The 18,896-nt window shown below is 37.5% G+C and overlaps 1 protein-coding gene across 4 annotated transcripts in view; it reads left to right on the top strand.

Moving 5' to 3' along the window:
- RYR2 (ryanodine receptor 2) overlaps positions 1 to 18,896 on the top strand; it is a 788,503-nt gene that overhangs the window by 345,947 nt on the left and 423,660 nt on the right. The gene's annotated exons all lie outside the window — the stretch shown is intronic.

Below are 18,896 nucleotides of genomic sequence, written 5' to 3'. Positions count from 1 at the left end.
GTGAATACATGGAGGTGATATACATCAGCCTTGCCTAAAAAGGTGGGATATCTTAAAATGGCAGCTTACAGGTCATAAGTGGGTTCAAAGATTATTTAATCTGCAACTTGTTAAAGGAGCAATGCTTTGCCTAAAAATTTGGAGTCAGCAGAAAGTAATGTTTAAGGAAGTCTGTTAACCAGTACCCTGGGTCTGAGTGACCTGTAGGGGTAGGGGACTTAACACTTGTATGGCCTGGCCTTACACCCTGTTTATAATTTGGTATCTTTTTTTTTTTTTTTGAGACGGAGTCTTGCTCTGTCACCCAGGCTGGAGTGCAGTGGCGCCATCTCGGCTCACTGCAAGCTCCGCCTCCCAGGTTCACGCCATTCCCCTGCCTCAGCCTCCCGAGTAGCTGGGACTACAGGCACCCACCACCACATCTGGCTAATTTTTTGTATTTTTAGTAGAGACAGGGTTTCACCATGTTAGCCAGGATGGTCTCGATCTCCTGACCTCGTGATCCACCTGCCTCAGCCTCCCAAAGTGCTGGGATTACAGGCATGAGCCACTGCACCTGGTCTATAATTTGGTATCTTATTGTCATGAAGAGTCTGTTCTGTCAGTCTTCTGAGATCTATTTTAATATGAATGCCGGCCAGTCATTGTGTCTAGACTCCAAAAGGAAGGGAGATAATGAAATGTGTCTAACCTCTTGTCTCATCATGGCCAGAACTCAGTTTTTCAGGTTTCTCTGGGGTCCTCTCAGCCAAGAGAGGAACTGCTCAGTCAGTTGGGGGGCTTGGTATCTTATTTTTATTTTACAATTGAATCTCATCAACAGGAGAAAGTGTGTTTTGCTCTGTAAAAATCCACGTGGAGAGGGTAAAAAGACAAGCTACAGACTGAGAGAAAAGATTTGCAAACCATATCTGATAAAGGACTAGTATCTAAAATACATAAAGAATCAACAGTAAAATACAAACAATTCAATTAGAAAATAGGCAAAAACCATGACAGCTATTTGTCAAAGATGACATACAGATTGTAAATAAGCACATAGAAATATGTTCAGCATTATGACCCATTATAGAAATGCAAATTAAGACCACAGTGAGATAACACTGTATGCTTATCAGAATGACTCAAACAAAAATATTGACAGCCACGTGCTGGTGAGAATGCAGAGAAACCGTCATATATTGCTTGTAAAATGGTACAGCCACTCTGGAAAACATTTTGGCAGTTTCTTAAAAAACTGAACCTGCATGACCATGTGGCTTAGCAATAGTACTCCTGGGCATTTATTCTAAAGAATGAAAACTATGTTCACACAAAAACTTGTACACAAATACTTGGTGTAGAGCAACTTTATTTGTAATAATCGAAACATGGAATCAGCTGTGGTATGTCCATAGCGTGGGATACTACTCAGCAGTGAAATGGAATGGTCTATTGAAACGCACAACCACCTGGCTGTACATGGTGGTTCACACCTGTAATCCCAGCATTTTGGGAGGCCAAAGTCGGTGAATCACTTGAGGTCAGGAGTTTAAGACCAGCCCAACCAACATGGTAAAACCCTGTCTCTATTAAAAATGCAAAAAATTAGCTGGGCGTGGTGGCACATGCCTGTAATCCCAGTTACTCAGGAGCCTGAGGCAGTAGAATCACTTGAACTCAGGAGGTGGAGGTTGCAGTGAGCTGAGATCATGCCACTTCACTCCGGCCTGGGCAACAGAGTGAGTCTCTGTCTCAAAAAAACATAAAAAATAAAAATTGAACACACAGCAACCTCAATGAATCTCCAGGCAATTATGCTGAATGGAAAATATCAATCCCCAAAGGTTGCATACTGTGTGATTCCATTTTCATAACATTTTTAAATGATAAAATTTTAGGAATGGAGGACAGATTATAGGCCATCAGATGTTAGGGAAACAGGGGAGGGAAATGAGAGGGAGGTGGATGTGGATATAAAAGGGCAACTTGAAGAAACTTTGTGGCGTAGGATCTTGCCTGTGATGGTGAACCCAGTGTTGGATATAAAATACTCCAGGAATAAATGCTCAGTGCCATGAAGTAAAACCAGCACTCAGGAAAAAGTTTAATGCTCTCAGCAAGGCAATCTACTTCTGCAGAAGGGTGTCACTCACATCAATCAAGTTTGCAAGTGCACACAGAACAAAGGAGACCAGGGCGTTTTTATCCTTAACGCAGCCCCTATCTCTGTGTCACTCCCCCATGGGCTAGGGTTGGACCGCACAATCTGAGCTGACTCCATTGGCTACTTGTACATATTTTCCTAAATATAGTGGGGGAGGGGAGGGGAGGTACAGAAGTGGAGTGTGTGAGACGTGCAGTTTCGGGGGAACAATGGGTATAGGTAACCAAGTGAACAGATGTGAGTTATTGATTAGAGCTGATGGGAAGGGGGTAGGGTGTTTACAGTAACTAGCGGCAAGGAAGAACAAAAAAGTTGAGTTTGAGAACAAAGGATAAAGAAGTTAACAGGCTAAACCCTTTGAAGAGAAACTCAGAAAGATTTATTGTGTCTTACACCAGGATCTTACACAAATGATAAAATGGTCTAGAACTTACACACACACACACACACACACACAAATGAATACAAGTAAAATTGGAAAAATCTAGTAAGTTTGGGAGATTGTATCAAAATCAAAATCTTTGTTGAAAAACTGTAGTTGTCAAACTATTACTATAGAGGAAACTAGACAGAATGTTCAAGGGATTTTTATTATTTGTTACAACTGCATATGACCAGAGTGATCTCAATTTTTTAAGGCATTCATAGAGACTGGACAAAGAGCAAAGATTTCTGGGGTCCCCTTTCGGGATACCAAGCACTCAGCTCCCGACAGCCTTCTCCTCCGCATTCCATCCTGGCCTCTAAGGAGGTGGCAAGAGGTCAGAAGGGAATGACTGTGGAGATTTTTACTTTAGCACAATGTCCTGTGTCTCCCAGGTGGATAAAAAGCAGTGGCCCTCAGACTGGAAGGGGGCATGTAAAGAGAGACCCTGAATATAGGAGATCTAGCAAGCAAATTGGTCCTGCCCAATATCTGATATTAAGGTACTGCTTTACCAAGAATGATTAGGGCTTGATTTCCTCACTATCCTGATGGGAGGGAGACTCAAAGTTGGAAATAGTTATATTTTAAAGATAATTTTTAAATGTTATATTCATAATAATAGTAGACATTATTTATAATAATTGTTGACATTATTTCACACCAACCTCCCCACTCCCACTGAGAAAAACTAATAAAGGTAGACACTCTCCTTTCCCCCAAAAGTGGAGAGTGAACAAAGCAGTGAAGATGTAGTATTGGGTCATAGTCCCAAAAAGGAAGGAGATCAGGGAAATGAATTTAGTGTTTGGAGCAGCCTCTTCTCTCTAGGCAGTTGCAATGTCTGAAGGGCTTAGAAGTGAAGCACAACTGTTAGAAGAATCATAGGATGGAAATGGATCAAAAATTGTACAAATCTCCCTAAAGAAGAGGCGTGTTTGGTGGGACCTCAAAGAACTGTATCCCTAAAATAACTGTGATCCAGAAATAGACCAGACCTTACAAGTATTGAAACGCAGCATCAAATAATATTAATTGCCATTTGGGATTTGCCATAAGACAATATGAGATTACTATGGCCCTCGTCTGTCAATTCTGCAAGAAGCAAAAGTAAACCTTTAGGGAGAAAATTACATATAAAACTCAAATTTCCTGTATAATTTTATATATACAATGTCTGATAATCAAGATTAAACAGGCTATTTTGTTTCAGCACCAACTAGTGTACTGTGGTATATTTCTGACACTAACCACCTGGAGTTAGCACAGACTGCACAAGTTATGGGCTCAGTTTTCTCCAAAACTGCCCCTATCTCAGATACCAATCACAAATGTGATCCCCAGACCACTTGCGGTTCTGACCAACTGGCTATACATTTAGGGGTTCCCATAATCCCGTTAGATTCAACAACTCACTAGAATGACTCACAGAACACAGATGTTATACTTAGGCTTGCAGTTTTATTATAAAGGCTACACATCAGACCAGCTAAATGAAGAGATCCATAGGATGAGGTCTGGGAGGGTCCTGAATGCAGAGCTTCTCGTTCCCTGTGGAATTAGGATATTTTACCCTCTTAGCACATAAATGTGTTCACTATCCAGGATGCTTCCTTGAGCTTCAGTGCCCAGAATGTTTGAGTGCAGTTTTATTATGTAAGAATGATGCATTCGATCATAGGCTACATGATGGAATTCAATCTCTAGCATCCTTCCTATCCCTAGATGTTGTGCTGGATCAAACCTCTACCCCTTTAATCATGTGGTTTATCTTTCCAGCATGGCCAGCTCCCATCTTGAAGCTATTTAGGGGCCCACAATGAACCACGTCATTAGCATAAACTGAGGTGTGATGTAACGGGCTCATGAATAACAAAGCCACTTCTATTCACCTGGAAAATTCCAAGGGTGTACTGTCTTCCAGGAATGAAGGACAAAGATCAGGCTACTTCCTTATTATCAAACATGGGCACAGAAGATGATAGGACTTGACTAAAGATCAAGAGCATATACATAGTACTGAAAAAGGCACATAGATATTAGACACACAGATGATGGAGTTTAATTAAAAATATTTATGATTATCTGGTGGGGTACAGTGTTTCTATAATCCCAACACTTTGGGAAGCCAAGGCAAGAAGATCACTTGGGCCCAGGAGTTCAAGACCTGCCTGGGCAACATAAAGAGGACTTGTCTCTACAAAAAAAAAAAGTTTTTTAATTAGCTGGGTATGGCAAGTGGAGAGCTGAGTATAGCAAGTATGGAGGAGAGCTTGAGCCCAGGAATTCAAAGCTGCAGTGAGATATGATTGTGTCACTGCACTCCAGTCTGGGTGGCTGAGCAAGACCCTATCTCTTAAAAAAAAAAGAAAAATATATATATATATATGTATGATTATTATGTTCTAAGAATTAAAAGATGCAACAATTTAGTAGAGAACTGGAAACTATAAAAAATGATCATATAGACATTCTAAAACTAAAAAATAAATAACTTAGAAACAATGGATAGATTTAATATCAGCTTAGAACTAGCTGAAAAGAGAATTGGTGAACTGGAAATCAGATCAGAAGACTATTCAGACTAAAACACTGACAGTCAAAAGATTGGGAAACAGGCTGGGCTTGGTGTCACACACCTGTCATCCCAGCACTTTGGGAGGATATCTTGAACTCAGGAGTTTGGTACCAGCCTGGACAACATAGTGAGATTTCATCCCTACAAAAAAATTGAAAAGCCAGATGTGGTGGTGCATGCCTATAGTCCCTGAGACTCAGGAGGCTGAAGCAGGGGGATAGTTTGAGGCCAGGACATCAAGGCTGCAGTGAGCCATGATTTCACCGCTGTACTCCAGCCTGCCCAATAAAGTAAGACTCTGTCTCCACCCTCCTTCCCCCCAGAAAAGATTGGGAAATATAGAAAAGAACAAAAAAGATGGTAAATGATATTATAGATAGTCTATCCTACATGCATGTAATTGGAGTCCCAAAATGAAAGGACAAGGGTGGGAGAGAGGAAGCAGCCAAGGAGAGAGGAAAGATGGATGGAGGGAGACAAAGAGAACTCACAGGTGCATGGAGTAAAGGAAGTATTTAATACAATTGCTTGAAAGTTCTCCAAAATTGACTAACTATATTAAGCTACTGATTCAAGAAAAACTGTGACCCCTAAATAAGACAAATCAGATCACAGGTATGCACATCAGAGGAAAACTGCTGAAAAGTAAACACAAAATGAAACTCGAAAAGCAAAAAGATATAGTACCTTTAAAGGGGCAAGAGTAAGATTTGCAGTTGATTTCAACTCAGAAACAATTGGAGACATGGGATGTAAGCTTAAAAGTGCTTAAAGAAAATATCTGGCAATCTAAAATTTTATATCCGGTAACACAGTGATACTTTATTTAATTTACTTTGGGACAGGGCCTTGCTCCGGCTAGAGTGCAGTGGTGTGATCATGGTTCACTGCAGCCTCAACCCCCTGGCCTCAAGCAATCCTTGATTCTCCCACCTTGGTCTCCTGAGTAGCTGGGACTATATGCGTGTGCCACCGTGCCTGGCTAATGTTTAAATTTTTTGTAAAGACAGTATCCCACTATGTTGCCCAGGGTGGTCTTGAACTTCTGATCTTAACCAATCCCCCCTCCTTGGCCTCCCAAAGTGCTGGGATTGCAGGCATGAGCTACTGCACCCAGACCTAGTGATACTTTTAGACAAAGTTGAGGGAATTCATCAACACCAGACTCACATTAAGGAAATACCAAAAAGAGTTTCTTTGAGTAGAAGAAAACTATCTCATATGTAACTTTGGAGGTATAGAAACGGAAAAAAAGCCACAGCAAGATAAATACGAGAGTTAAATCAGAGGATACTGAGTAAATAAAACAATGATAATGATGATTATAAAAACAGCAAAAACATCTTGGATTTTAAAACCATACAGAACAGGCTGTTTGTGGTGGCCCACATCTGTAAACCCAGCAGTTTGGGAGACTCAGGTGGGTGGATTGCTCCAGTCTAGGAGTTCAAGACCAGCCTGGGAAACATGGCGAAACCCCATCTCTACAAAAAATACAAAAATCAGCCAGGCCCGTGGCATGCACCTGTAGTTCTACATAATCGGGAGGCTGAGGTGGGAGGATTGCTGGAGCCTGGGAGGTTGAGGCTGTAGTGAGCTGTGATTGCAACACTGCTACTGCACTCCAGCTGTGGTGACAGAGGGAGACCCTGTCTCAAAACAAAAAATTATAGAGAACAACTCATTACAACACTGGCACATGAGTCAAGGGGAAAGTAACTTGAACTAAATGGTGGTTCTTGCATGGTCTGGAAAGTGGTAAAGTTACTAATTAGATCCTGTTATAATAAGCCAAGAATACATATTGTAATCTGTAGTCACTGCAAACATAGTAAAAGAATGTAAAATTAAAGGAGAAACCATAAAAATATAATAGTAATACTTAATCCACAAGAAAGCAGGAAATGAGAATAAGAAACCTGGAGTAGGACAAATATTAAGAAGACCAAATTCTGATGTGGCCTCGAGATTCTCACCCCAGCTATACACATCCTGTATATAATTCCTCCCTTTTTGTGTGATGGGACTGGGTATATGATGGACTTCATTCCCATGACTAGATTACATTGACAAAGCTGAAAGAATGTTGCAAATGTAATTATGGCCCCTAATCAGTTGACTTTACGTTAATTGAAAGGGAGATTCTCCCAGGGTAGTCCTGAAGTCTTAGCTTCAAGGTGTGTGAGATTCTTCTGCCATGATTGCTGAAGTGAGCTGCTGTGTTTTGAGAGGGACTATTTAGGAGACTGTATCGCAAAGTTGCTGAGAGCCCTCTCCAGCTGTCAGAGCGCAATGAAATAAGGCCTTCAGTCATAAAACTGCAAGGCACTGAATTCTGGGAACCACCGGTGAGCTCCTATAAGGGCCTGAGCTCCAGGTGGGAACCCAGCCCCAACCAACACTTTGATTTCAGCCTATGAGACCCTGAGCAGGGAACCCAGCTACATCATGCCTAGACTTCCAACATACGGAATGGTAGAATAAGAAATGGTGGTGTTTCTCAGCCATGAAGTCAGGGGTAATTGATTACACAGGAATAGACTACCAAAACATTCTGTGTGACAGACATCACCTTGGGAATGAGGACATATAGTAAAGGACTGACCCTAAATTGTAGAGATGAGGAGCATCTAGCAAAGGATGCAACTGCCAGTGATGTAGGAGGAAAACCTGGAAAGAGTGGTGTCCTGGAGTCAAAGCATAAGATTGCCAAGGGCAGTGGGGTGATCAACTATGTCAAATGCAGTTCTCCCCTCAAATATATCCACAAATGGAATGCCCTTGAAACAAAATGTTTTCATTCTTTTCTTTCTTATAGCCTCAACGATGACCTTTGTGAATTACTGTCAAGTCTAATCCACAGACTCATTCTCCTGAACTTCTATCCTAAATGTTCAAGTTCTTATTGCGTATGTCTGCATGAATTTCACTTGAGACAGCAATTCAAATATATCAACCTTAATTTAATTCCGTCAGAGATGTTTTCCTTCTTACAGTCCATAACTTGGTTATGTATACCAGTCTACTATGCTCAAAACTTTGCCTTGACTTTTCTTTTACCTTTTATGAAACAAGAGAAAGAAGGATTTTAAGTCCTATTGATTTTATTGCTAAATTTTTTCTCTATTAGACTTGTTTCTCTTGCTGATGTCAATTTTAAGCATGCACCTTCCTGTTTACTGTGATTTGAGGGTTCTGTTGTGCTGTTGCTTTCAGATTAATATCCAAAGTCTTTATCTTTAACTCCTTTTTATCCTTTAACTCCTTTTTATCCTTGTGGATTTGTGACCACCATTCAGAAAAGTAGGTGAAAAAACTTTCTTAACTTTATCTTTTCATCCCACCATCAACCACTGAGGTATTCTTGCACTTTGAATATGGCAGCATTCTACTTCATGATTCTGCAGCCTTTCTACTCTCACTGCCACGCTCTCATTCCTCATATCCTCATTCTTTTCTTTGCATGCTGAATTCTTACTCAGCTCCAGGAGTGAACCCAAATATCTCCCTCATGAAAACTTTGCAGAGCTCTTCTTGACAATTTATGTCCTTTCATCCCCTTCCCTTCCCTTCCCTTCCCTTCCCTTCCCTTCCCTTCCCTTCCCTCCCCTCCCCTCCCCTCCCCTCCCCTCCCCTTCCCTTCCCTCCCCTCCCCTTCCCTTCCCTCCCCTCCGCTCCGCTCCGCTCCCCTCCCCTCCCCTCCCCTCCCCTCCCCTCTCCCATCTCTTTATATGTAGTTTCCCCATACTACTACCTAGGCTAGTTTTTGTTGTTCGTGTCTTTCTTACCATGTCAAACTGTACATTCGTGGATACAGGAACTTTGGTGTTTTATATTTCTTTTTCCTAAAATATATACCTATGTGTCTAGAATATGAATGGTAAACAATTAGTGTTTGTTTTTGGCTAAATACAATTATATTTCTATATACTGTTGTTTTTACGAAAGAATAGAAAGATAATAGCTCTTCATATTATTTACTTTTGCAACATTTACACATACACATTTGTAGCTCTCCATCCTTCTCTTTTAAAGAGAATAATCGAAGTTTATTTGAGATAGCCTGGTGTTATTTTGTATATTCTGGAGAAAAAATGCCCTAAAAACTACCTCCTTTTTTCCCTGTAATATATTCCTAATATATTTTTATTACTATATTAATATTTGTTGAGCTGGAATACCTAATGATTTTTTAAAAATTAATAGACTTTATTTACACTTTTAGGTTTACAGGAAAATTGAGCAGAAAGCACAGAGAATTCTCCCTCACCAGTTTTCTTGTTATTAACATCTTGTATTAGTATGGTACTCTTGTTATAAATGATAAAGTAATACTGACACATTATTCTTAATTCTCTAAATTAGGCTTACTCAGTGTTGTACATTCTATAGACTTTGACTAATAACGTGTATCCACAATTGTAGTATCACACACAATAATTTCACTGCTCTCAAAATTCCCTGTTCCCCATTTATTCCTTCTTCCCTCCCCTGAACTCCTGAAAAAATATTTATTTTACTGTCTCCATAGTTCTGCTTTACTCAGAATGTTAAATAGTTGGAATCATATAGTTATGATTCCAAACTGGCTTCTTTCACTTAGCAATCTGCATATATGGCCCCTCTATATCTTTTCATGACTTGATAGCTGATTTCTTTACATCACTGAAAAACATTCCAATGGATGTGTTACAGTTTATTCACATTTTGGCAGACATTTTGGTTGCTTCCAAGTTGTGGTAATTAAAAGCTACTATTAATATTTACATGCAAGTTTTGTATAGACCTAATTTATTTGGGTAAATATCAAGAAGCACAATTGGTGAATCCTATGGTAAGAGTATGTTTAGCTTTTTAAGAAACTGCAAAACTGTCTTCCAAAGTGGCTGTGTCATTTTGTATTCTCACCAGCAATGAATGGGAATCCTCTCCAGCATTTAATGTTGCAGTATTCCAGGTTTTGGCCATTGTAACATATGAATAGTGATACCTCAAGTTGCAAATGTTGACATATGACATTGAGCATCTTTTTATATGCTTATTTGTCATCTGTATATCTTTGATGAGATGTCTTAGATCTTTTGGTGATTTTTAAATTGTGGTTGATTTTTTTTTTTTTAATTGAGACGGAGTCTGGCTCTGTTGCTCAGGCTGGAGTGCAGTGGCATGATCTCGGCTTACTGCAAGCTCCACCTCCTGGGTTCACGCCATTCTCCTGCCTCAGCCTCCAGAGTAGCTATGACTACAGGTGCCCACCACCATGCCCGGCTAATTTTTTGTATTTTTAGTAAAGATGGGGTTTCACTGTGTTAGCCGGGATGGTCTTGATCTCCTGACCTCGTGATCCACCTGCCTCGGCCTCCCAAAGTGCTGGGATTACAGGCGTGAGCCACTGCGCCTGGCCAAATTGTTGTTGAATTTTAAGAGTTCTTTACATATTTCGGATGCCAGTCCTTTCCCAGATATGCATTTGCAAATTTGTCTTTCAGTCTCTGGCTTGTCTTTTTATTCTCTTAATAGTGTTTTCTTGCAGATCAGAGGTTTTTAATTTTAATAAAGCCCAACTTACCAATTTTTTATCTCATGAATTGTGCTCTTGATATCTAAAACATCATTGTCAAATGCAAGAACATCTGGATTTTCTCTTATGGTATTTTCCAGCAGTTTTATAGTTCTCTGTGTTACATTTAGGCCTATGGTTCATTTTGAGCTAAATTTAGTGGAAGGTGTCAGGTGTGTTCTAGATTAGTTTTTCTACACATGTGTATAAAGTTGTTCCAGCACTGTTTGTTGAAAAGACTATATTTTCTCCATTGTATTAGGTCTGTGATCCATTTTGAGTTAATTTTTATGAAGGGCGTGGTCTGTGTCTAGATTCTTTATATATATCTATATATATATAGATATATAGATATATATAGATATATAGATATAGATATAGATATCCAGTCTTTTCAGTACTATTTGGGGAGAATGTCCATTGACTTACTGATTCTTTGTTAGAGATCAATGTGCTATATTTGTGTGGGTCTATTTCTAGGCTCTCTATTCTGTTCCACTGACCTGTTTGTCTATTCTTTCACCAATACCACACTGTGTTGAATACTGTAGCTTTATAGTAAGTCCTGAAATCAGGTAGTGTCAGTCTCCCAACTTCGTTCTTCTCCTTCAATATTGTGTTGGCTCTTCTATGTCTTTCACTTCTCATATAAACTTTAGAATCAGTTTTTTAATATCTACAAAATAACTTGCTGGGATTTTGATTGTGATTGCTTTGAAACTATAGATCAAATTGGGAAGAACTGACATCTTGAAAATATTGAGTCTTCCTATCCATGAACATGGAATAGCTCTCAATTTATTTAGATTTTGTTTGACTTTTTAAATCAGAATTTTGTAGTTGTCCTTATTTAGATTTTGTACATATTTTGTTAGATTTGTATTTCAGCATTTAATTTTTTGGTATTAATATGAATAATATTTTTACTTTAAATACGTGTTGTTCATTTCTGGTATAGAAGAAATTGATTTTTGTGTATTAGTGTCCTGAAACTTTCCTATAATTGTCTATTAGTTTCAGGAGATTTTTGTTATTATTCTTGATTCTTTGAGATTGGGGTAAATAGTCATGTCATCTATGAAGAAAAAGTTTTATTTCTTCCTTCTCAGTCTGTATACATTTAATTTCCTTTTCTTATGTTATTGCATTATCTAGAACTTCTGATACAGTCTTGAGTAGTAGTGGTGAAGAGAACATTCTTGATTTGGTCCTGATATAGAAGCAACAAGTTTCTTATGATTGAGTATAGTGTTGGCTGTAGGTATTTTTTGTAGATGTTCTTTATCAACTTGAGGAAGTTCCCTTCTATTCCTCATTGGCTGAGAATTTGTATTATTAATAGACACTGGATTTTGTCAAATACTTTTTCTTCATCTATTGATATGATCAATGATTTTTTTCTTTAGCATGTTGATATGATGGATTATACTATGGTTCAGTGATATCTTAATTACCTTATGTATACAAAAGAAGAAAATATTCATTTTTGCTATCATACTTGTATTCAAACAGCACATTCCTTTTGAAATAAAAAATAGTGATTTCTAGAAATGCCTGTTATGACATTTATAATATATTTTGTTTAGATTATTAAATAACTACTGATTTTTGAAGGGAGAATTGAATTCTGTGGTATATCACAGAAATTCTATGGTATATTCATTGAAAGTTGAGTTTGGATAAATGAAGTAGTATTTTATTACTTCCCTGCATTGCAGTAACTAAAATACATTGATATGGCTTCTTCTTTGTCCCTATTATATTCTACAGAAACATGTAATTATAATATGAATTGGCAAGGAAATCTTCAGAGCCTGGTAAACTGTTTTCTCTACTTTTAACATATGTAATGGATTCATGATCAAAATTTGATGTGACTGATTGAATTGTCTTTTATTATTATTTACCTCTTCTGGTGTTCAGTATTTGTTATATACTGTACGCTCTTTCTTGACAAAAAATGAAACCAGAATGTTATGTATTCAGAAAATAGGACTCTGAATAGTTCTGTGTCATTTCCCCATTGCTCTAAAGTCATGGTAAATGTAAAAAAGAGAAAAATAAAGTTCACTTAGAGCCCCTCTCAAAGTGTCCGTGATACTGTAATAATAATAGACTATGTAAGCTATTCAGCATTACTGCACTAACCTTGTCAGGGCTTTCTTATGTTGAAGAAACAAAAGTAGATTGAAAAATGCCCCAGCTGTTCTTTCATGTGGCTTTTTTGGATAAGCCAAGTGCTCTGAAGTGCTGTGAATTTGTCTATATTTCTCTTAAGGGCAAAAAAGATCTGTCACAATGTAGATATGAATTCTAGATTTAGAAATGTTATTCAAGATAGATAAGGTAAGACATTTCTTTCAATTTATGAAAGACCCTAGACCCTGGATTTTATCCAGCTAGCTTTCTCTGAGATTAAAATGACCAATAATATGGGTAGAGTATTCTAGATCTAAGGTCAACCAATCAAGGCAGTAGGTCAAATCCAGCCCACTGCCTTTTTTTGTAAATAAAATTTTATTGTTACACAGCCATCCTATTTTTAAAAACATATTGTCTATGTTTGCTTTTGTATGATAATAACAGAATTAAATAATGAGACAGAGACCATATGGCTCGCAAAACCGAAAATATTTACTAACTGGCCCTTTACAGAAAAAGTAGGTCTGCTCCTGTTTTAAACCACCCTTTCATGGTGGCAATGAAAGTCATAGTGGTGGGTGTCAAGTCCAACAGTTCTCCAGACAGTGGATCCCTGTGCTGGAGCTACAGGGAGGGTGACAAAGCAGGTGACTTCAGAAGAGGATTTAAATAAGAGAGAAGGTAGGAAAATTATTCTTTTAATCTATATAATGTATGCATTCTTTTCAGAGCTTGAATTTTTTATAGTGTCATTTTACAAGTGTATTGCGATGCATACACAATAGAATATTATACAACCTTTAAAAAGAAGGCAATCCTGTCATTTGCAACAACATGGTTGAACCTGGAAGACATTATGCTAAGTGAAATAAGCCAGGCACAGAAAGACAAATACTGCATGATTTTACTCATGTGTGGAATTCAAATTCATGGAAGGAGAGAGTAGAATGGTGGTAGCTAGAGGTCACCTCCAGTGACTACAGCCCTAGCTAACAACTTGACTGCAACCTCACAAGAGACTCCAAGGCAGACACCAAGCAAGAAGCACCTAGTTAAGATACACTGTATTCCTGACCCATAGAAACAGTATAAAATAATGTGTTTATTATTTTTTTAAAAAAGAATGCTGAGATCCTGCCATTGAATTGCAGGAGGAGGCTAGCACTGAAGTGACTGATTTATGATGAAGCTATTAATAGGTAGGCTTCATTTCCTAGTTACGTTGTCCCAAGCGATTTTATAATTTAGGGACTTTGAATATCAACAAGTGTATAATATGATTGATTTAGCAACAATCCATTCAATTCAGGCAAAATATTATTGAATCTTAATTCCCTATATGGAAGGATTGAATATAAATTATGACCATAATCATGGTCATGATCATCACCATCACCATCTGCATCCTCAGAGCTGACATTTGTTGTGCAAGGACTTTTCCAAGTGGTCTACGTGGGTTATATTACTCATTCATTCTTCACAGTAACCCAGTAAAAATTATTCCCATTTTACATATGAAGAAAATGAGGCAGAGAGGTCAACAGCTTGCACAAGTTCACACAAAGAAGTGACATCTTAAGAAAGTTAATAACAATCAAATGTGAAAGTGAGTCATCAACTTTTAGTTGCCCTGCAGAACAAGCAAGAGAGTAACTGTGATGTCATTGGTTGACAGAGCCCTGTGGCAGCACTCACAATGAAAGGAAGTGGTTTCCTTGAAGGTTGGAGGTGTCGCTTACAATGTGCAATCTTTCATTAATAATGTATTTTATGATTCTGTACTAAAGTCCACTAATTAGAATTGTGTGCCCTATAAAATTTTATTGTAAATATATGCCCAACTGTCAAGCTATGAAGAACTCGTAAGGATTTGTGCTTTTATTAATATGCTAATGCTAGTCTTTTCTGGGCCTTAGATTCTAAAGATGAGCTATCCTAGCTGTCAAAGTGCCTGCTTTTTACCGAGAAACAAGTGGCTTGACAACTGAGATAAGACTCAAATTGTGTTTTATAGCCAAAAATACAAAAATAACTAATTTTATATCAGTGGACAATATTATAATACTTATGAGCAGCGGAATTGATGGTTTAATGGGAAGAATTTGTACTTAAGAATAACCTTAAAGGGCCTCTTCAGGCAGTTTTATGCGATCAGCCTGAAATATGAGTTCCTAAATGAAATGTATTATATTGTGGGATAATGTGTTATGTAGGCATAACTTACAGCCTTAAGTCTGGAATTTTTCAAAGTACTGTTGAACAAGCTCATACTGCTGGTTATTATATGTGCATATTTTTAACATTCCTATTCAGTGAAATTACAGTGACTTTGACTTTGTCTGGTTTATGAGATTAAAGTTTTTAAACAAAATTCTGTTCAAAATAATAACAATGTCCAGTTCTTTTAGCACATACTCTTTTTCTCAGTAGCTGTAACACTGTTTTAGTACATTGCAAAAATAGTCTCCAGTTAACAAAGAGCTGCATGAGCTCTTTTGTATTTTCATATCCATCGACCTTCCTGAATTCTGGCATCCTTCCTGCCATTTGCATTAAAATCCCTTGTGATGATTACCTCAAAAGGTGCTGTTGCTATCAGTCTGTGTAATTTCTTAGAGAATCTTTCTCCCTTTTCAGTCATCCAGCTGGAAAGGGCATTTGCTCTGAGTATAATCGTTTATTTGTATGAGTTCAAAGTTGGTAATACATTTGGTAAACTTGTTGGTCTTTAGAACAATTGTCCTCCTAGACTCTGATTTGATACTTGAAATGCATTGCAGGGAAAAGGGACAATCCCTTAATGGAGCAGGTGTATTCCTCTAGGTGGGCTGATTTCTAAATAAGTTTGAGTGTCCTTAAAGTCCTTTATGAAGGACTGAAATTCCTATTTATTTAAGATCTTGATATTGTGGTGCCAATTTTCAGTCTGAAACAGCCCACGAAGACTTGATTAGACAACCATTGACGCTCTGCACATGCCGTGTAATTTACGTAGGGAACTATGTAATAGCAAAGATTCCCCGCCTGGCAATAAATAATCAAAAGAAGTCATCAGATTCTCTATACCTGCCAGTGAAACTTTTAAAAAAATATGAAGAGGAACAATTCAGGGCACAAGAACCTTCAAGATAGAGCTAAAAATATTTCAGGTAGGAAGGAGGATTCAACTTTCCTTTTGACTTTATATTTGTCATGTAAAATTTTAATAAAAATACCATTAGATTTTTATAAAAGATCATTGTTAAATTCAAAAGGTAAAGTTGTCAAAGTAAACCATTTGCGTGATAATTCTTCACTTTATTGTATAAATCCATATAATTTTACAAAGATATATTATTCATGCTATTTGTATCTTAGAGACCTTTTAAAAATGTTTTGAACTTAATTTCTGTATACCTTATTACCTTATGTAATTGTTCCTCTAATGTAATTAATGCTAATAGTTTGATGTTCATTATTTGACAACTTTCTACATGCTCATACAGATATATGTTCACATATATACATATATGATAGATTTTTAGTGATAACTTGCACAGAAAATGTACATACTTTACACTCTTGCATCTTATTGAACAGTATATCATGGAGTTTCTTCCTCTATTTTCTGTTGGTTTATTTTGTTCTCTATATGTCTTCAGGCAATTCTTTATTTACATGTTTTATTTAATAATTAAAGGATTGCAGATTAAAAGTGTTCAAAGTTTACCTGTGAATCATAGACTTGTTAAGAAGTGCTTTTCTCTTCATTATATTCTAGATAGAGTATAATTTTATTTCCCTCTTTGACCCATGAATTATTTAGAAGTTTCTTCATTTTCCAAGTTGTCAATTTCTTTTCTTTTCAGTATTTGTTTCTAATTTTTTTGTTTATGATCAGAAAATACGATGAGTGAAAGTCTTTAAAAATCTGATAACATTTTCTTTGTGGTCAAGTAAAAGACCCTTATTAAAGGTCAAATGTATTTAAAAAGCTGTGTCTTTGTGTGAGTGTGTCTATTTATATATGTGTGTATACACACACAGACGTGCACAATGTCTGTATTTTGTCATTCAGTCTTACTTAATCAGTCTGAGTGTTATCTGTGCATTGGACTTTTTAAAGCTTTCCAGGTGATTCTAATATACAACCAAGGTTAAGTATGTTGCCAAAATGAAATAATGGGTCTAGTCAAGTGGTTCTCAAAATATGGACCATCAACATCACCTGGGAATTTGTTGGAACTGCAGATTCTTGGGCCTCACCCTAAGATGTGGTCACTCAGAAACTCTGGGGATGGGTCCAGCAATCTCTTTTTAAAAAATTATTTTAATTAGCACATAATTGTACATATTATGGGGTAGAATATGATATATGGCACAAAATTATTTTTAATTGGCACATAATTGTACATATTTATGGGGTACAATATGATATTTCAATACATACACACAGTATAGAATGATCAAATCAGCCGTTGGCATGTATATCAATGCAAACATTTATAATTTCTTTATGTTGGGAACATTCAAAATCCTCTCTTCTAGCTATTTGAAAATATATGATAAGTTGTTAACTATGGTCATGCTATAGTGCTATCAAATACTAGAACCTGTCTCTCCGATCTACTTGTAATTTTTAAATGACATTCTGTCAATCTTAGCAACATGGTTGAGCCTAGAGGACGTATGTTAAGTGAGATAAGCAATCTGGGTCTTAACAAGCCCTCAAAGGGAGAGGATTCTACCTCACTGAAGACTTGAGAGCCGCTTACCTATGTCAGTGGCTCTACACTGAGGGTGATTTTGTCCCCAAAGGGACATCTGACAATGTCGGAGAACTCTTTTGGTTGTCACAGCTGGTGGGAGGCTACTGGTGGCATTTAGTTGGTAGAGGGCAGGGTTGTAAACATCCTGCCCTGCACAGGACAGCCCAAAAGAGAACCACGCAGCCCCAAACATCAACGGTGCTGCTGTGGAGTAACTTACTTAGACTGTACTTTCCAAGGCTTGGCTTCCCATTGCAACCAGCGAGAAAGTTTTTTAAAGTCCTGACTCCAGATCTGTTTAATGTCATTGGTGAGGGTGCACATAAGGATTTCTAAAAACTATCCATGTGAGTACTTTATGCAGCGAAAGTTGAAAATCACTGCTGTGGACACTGGTTATTGATGGCAAAAACTGCAATAACTTTTGCACCAACTTACTACCTAAAACTCTTAGGTCCTAATGGATGGATTAGGGTGATCCCAAACTAACTGATTAAATTTTATCTAAAGAAATAGACAATTATGTACCCCTGTTGTGTTATAATGGGAAGTAGAAACACCAATTTGTGAAATGTTCTTGCCAAAAATTCAAACTTGGACAAGCTTCTAGATTTCTAGATCTCACTACCAATTTAGAGGTATGTGTTAAAAAACACCATAGGAAGGCTGTTGGCCAAATCTAGAAAGTAGAAAGTCCTCCAGGACATATGGTACAGACTGATTATCACCAAATAAATGGCAAGAAGGGAAGACAAGAGAGGAATGGGGACTATTCTAGAATAAAAGAAACTTAAGACCCCTAACTGATAAGTGTATCTCTTTTGGAACTGGATTTGAAAAAGCAACAGGGGAAAATTAAAAACATCTGTGAGGCAATTTGGGAAGTTCAAACACAGACTAGATATTTCATAATATCAAATAATTATTTTCAGAGTTGCATGTGGAGGGGTAAGTAGAGGTTACAGGTAAAACGCGGTTGTCCCTATGTTGATCATTGTGATGTCTTCTGCTAGGTGTATGTGGATTTATTTTAATATTCTCTTTACGTATATTTGAAACATTCCACAATAAAGATAGAATGAGAAGGATTATCTAAACAGGTAGGGAAAGGCAGGTGAGAATGGTGTTAGAAAAACTTTCAAGACAATAGGAGTTTCCACAGTGTTAAAAAGAAAGTAAGTCTATTGGATTTGGTAACATGAAGGTCACTTGATGACTTTAGCAAAGTCTGTTTCAGTGGAGAAATGGGTCTGGAAGCAAGATTGGAGCCCACTGGAAACTGACAGGAGTAGACATGG

The sequence above is a fragment of the Pan paniscus genome, chromosome 1, assembly GCF_029289425.2.
Source record: "Pan paniscus chromosome 1, NHGRI_mPanPan1-v2.0_pri, whole genome shotgun sequence".
Classification (NCBI taxonomy): Eukaryota; Metazoa; Chordata; class Mammalia; order Primates; family Hominidae; genus Pan; species Pan paniscus.
The sequence above is the reverse complement of the archived record's forward strand: the minus strand, read 5'-3'. Positions and strand labels throughout refer to the sequence as shown.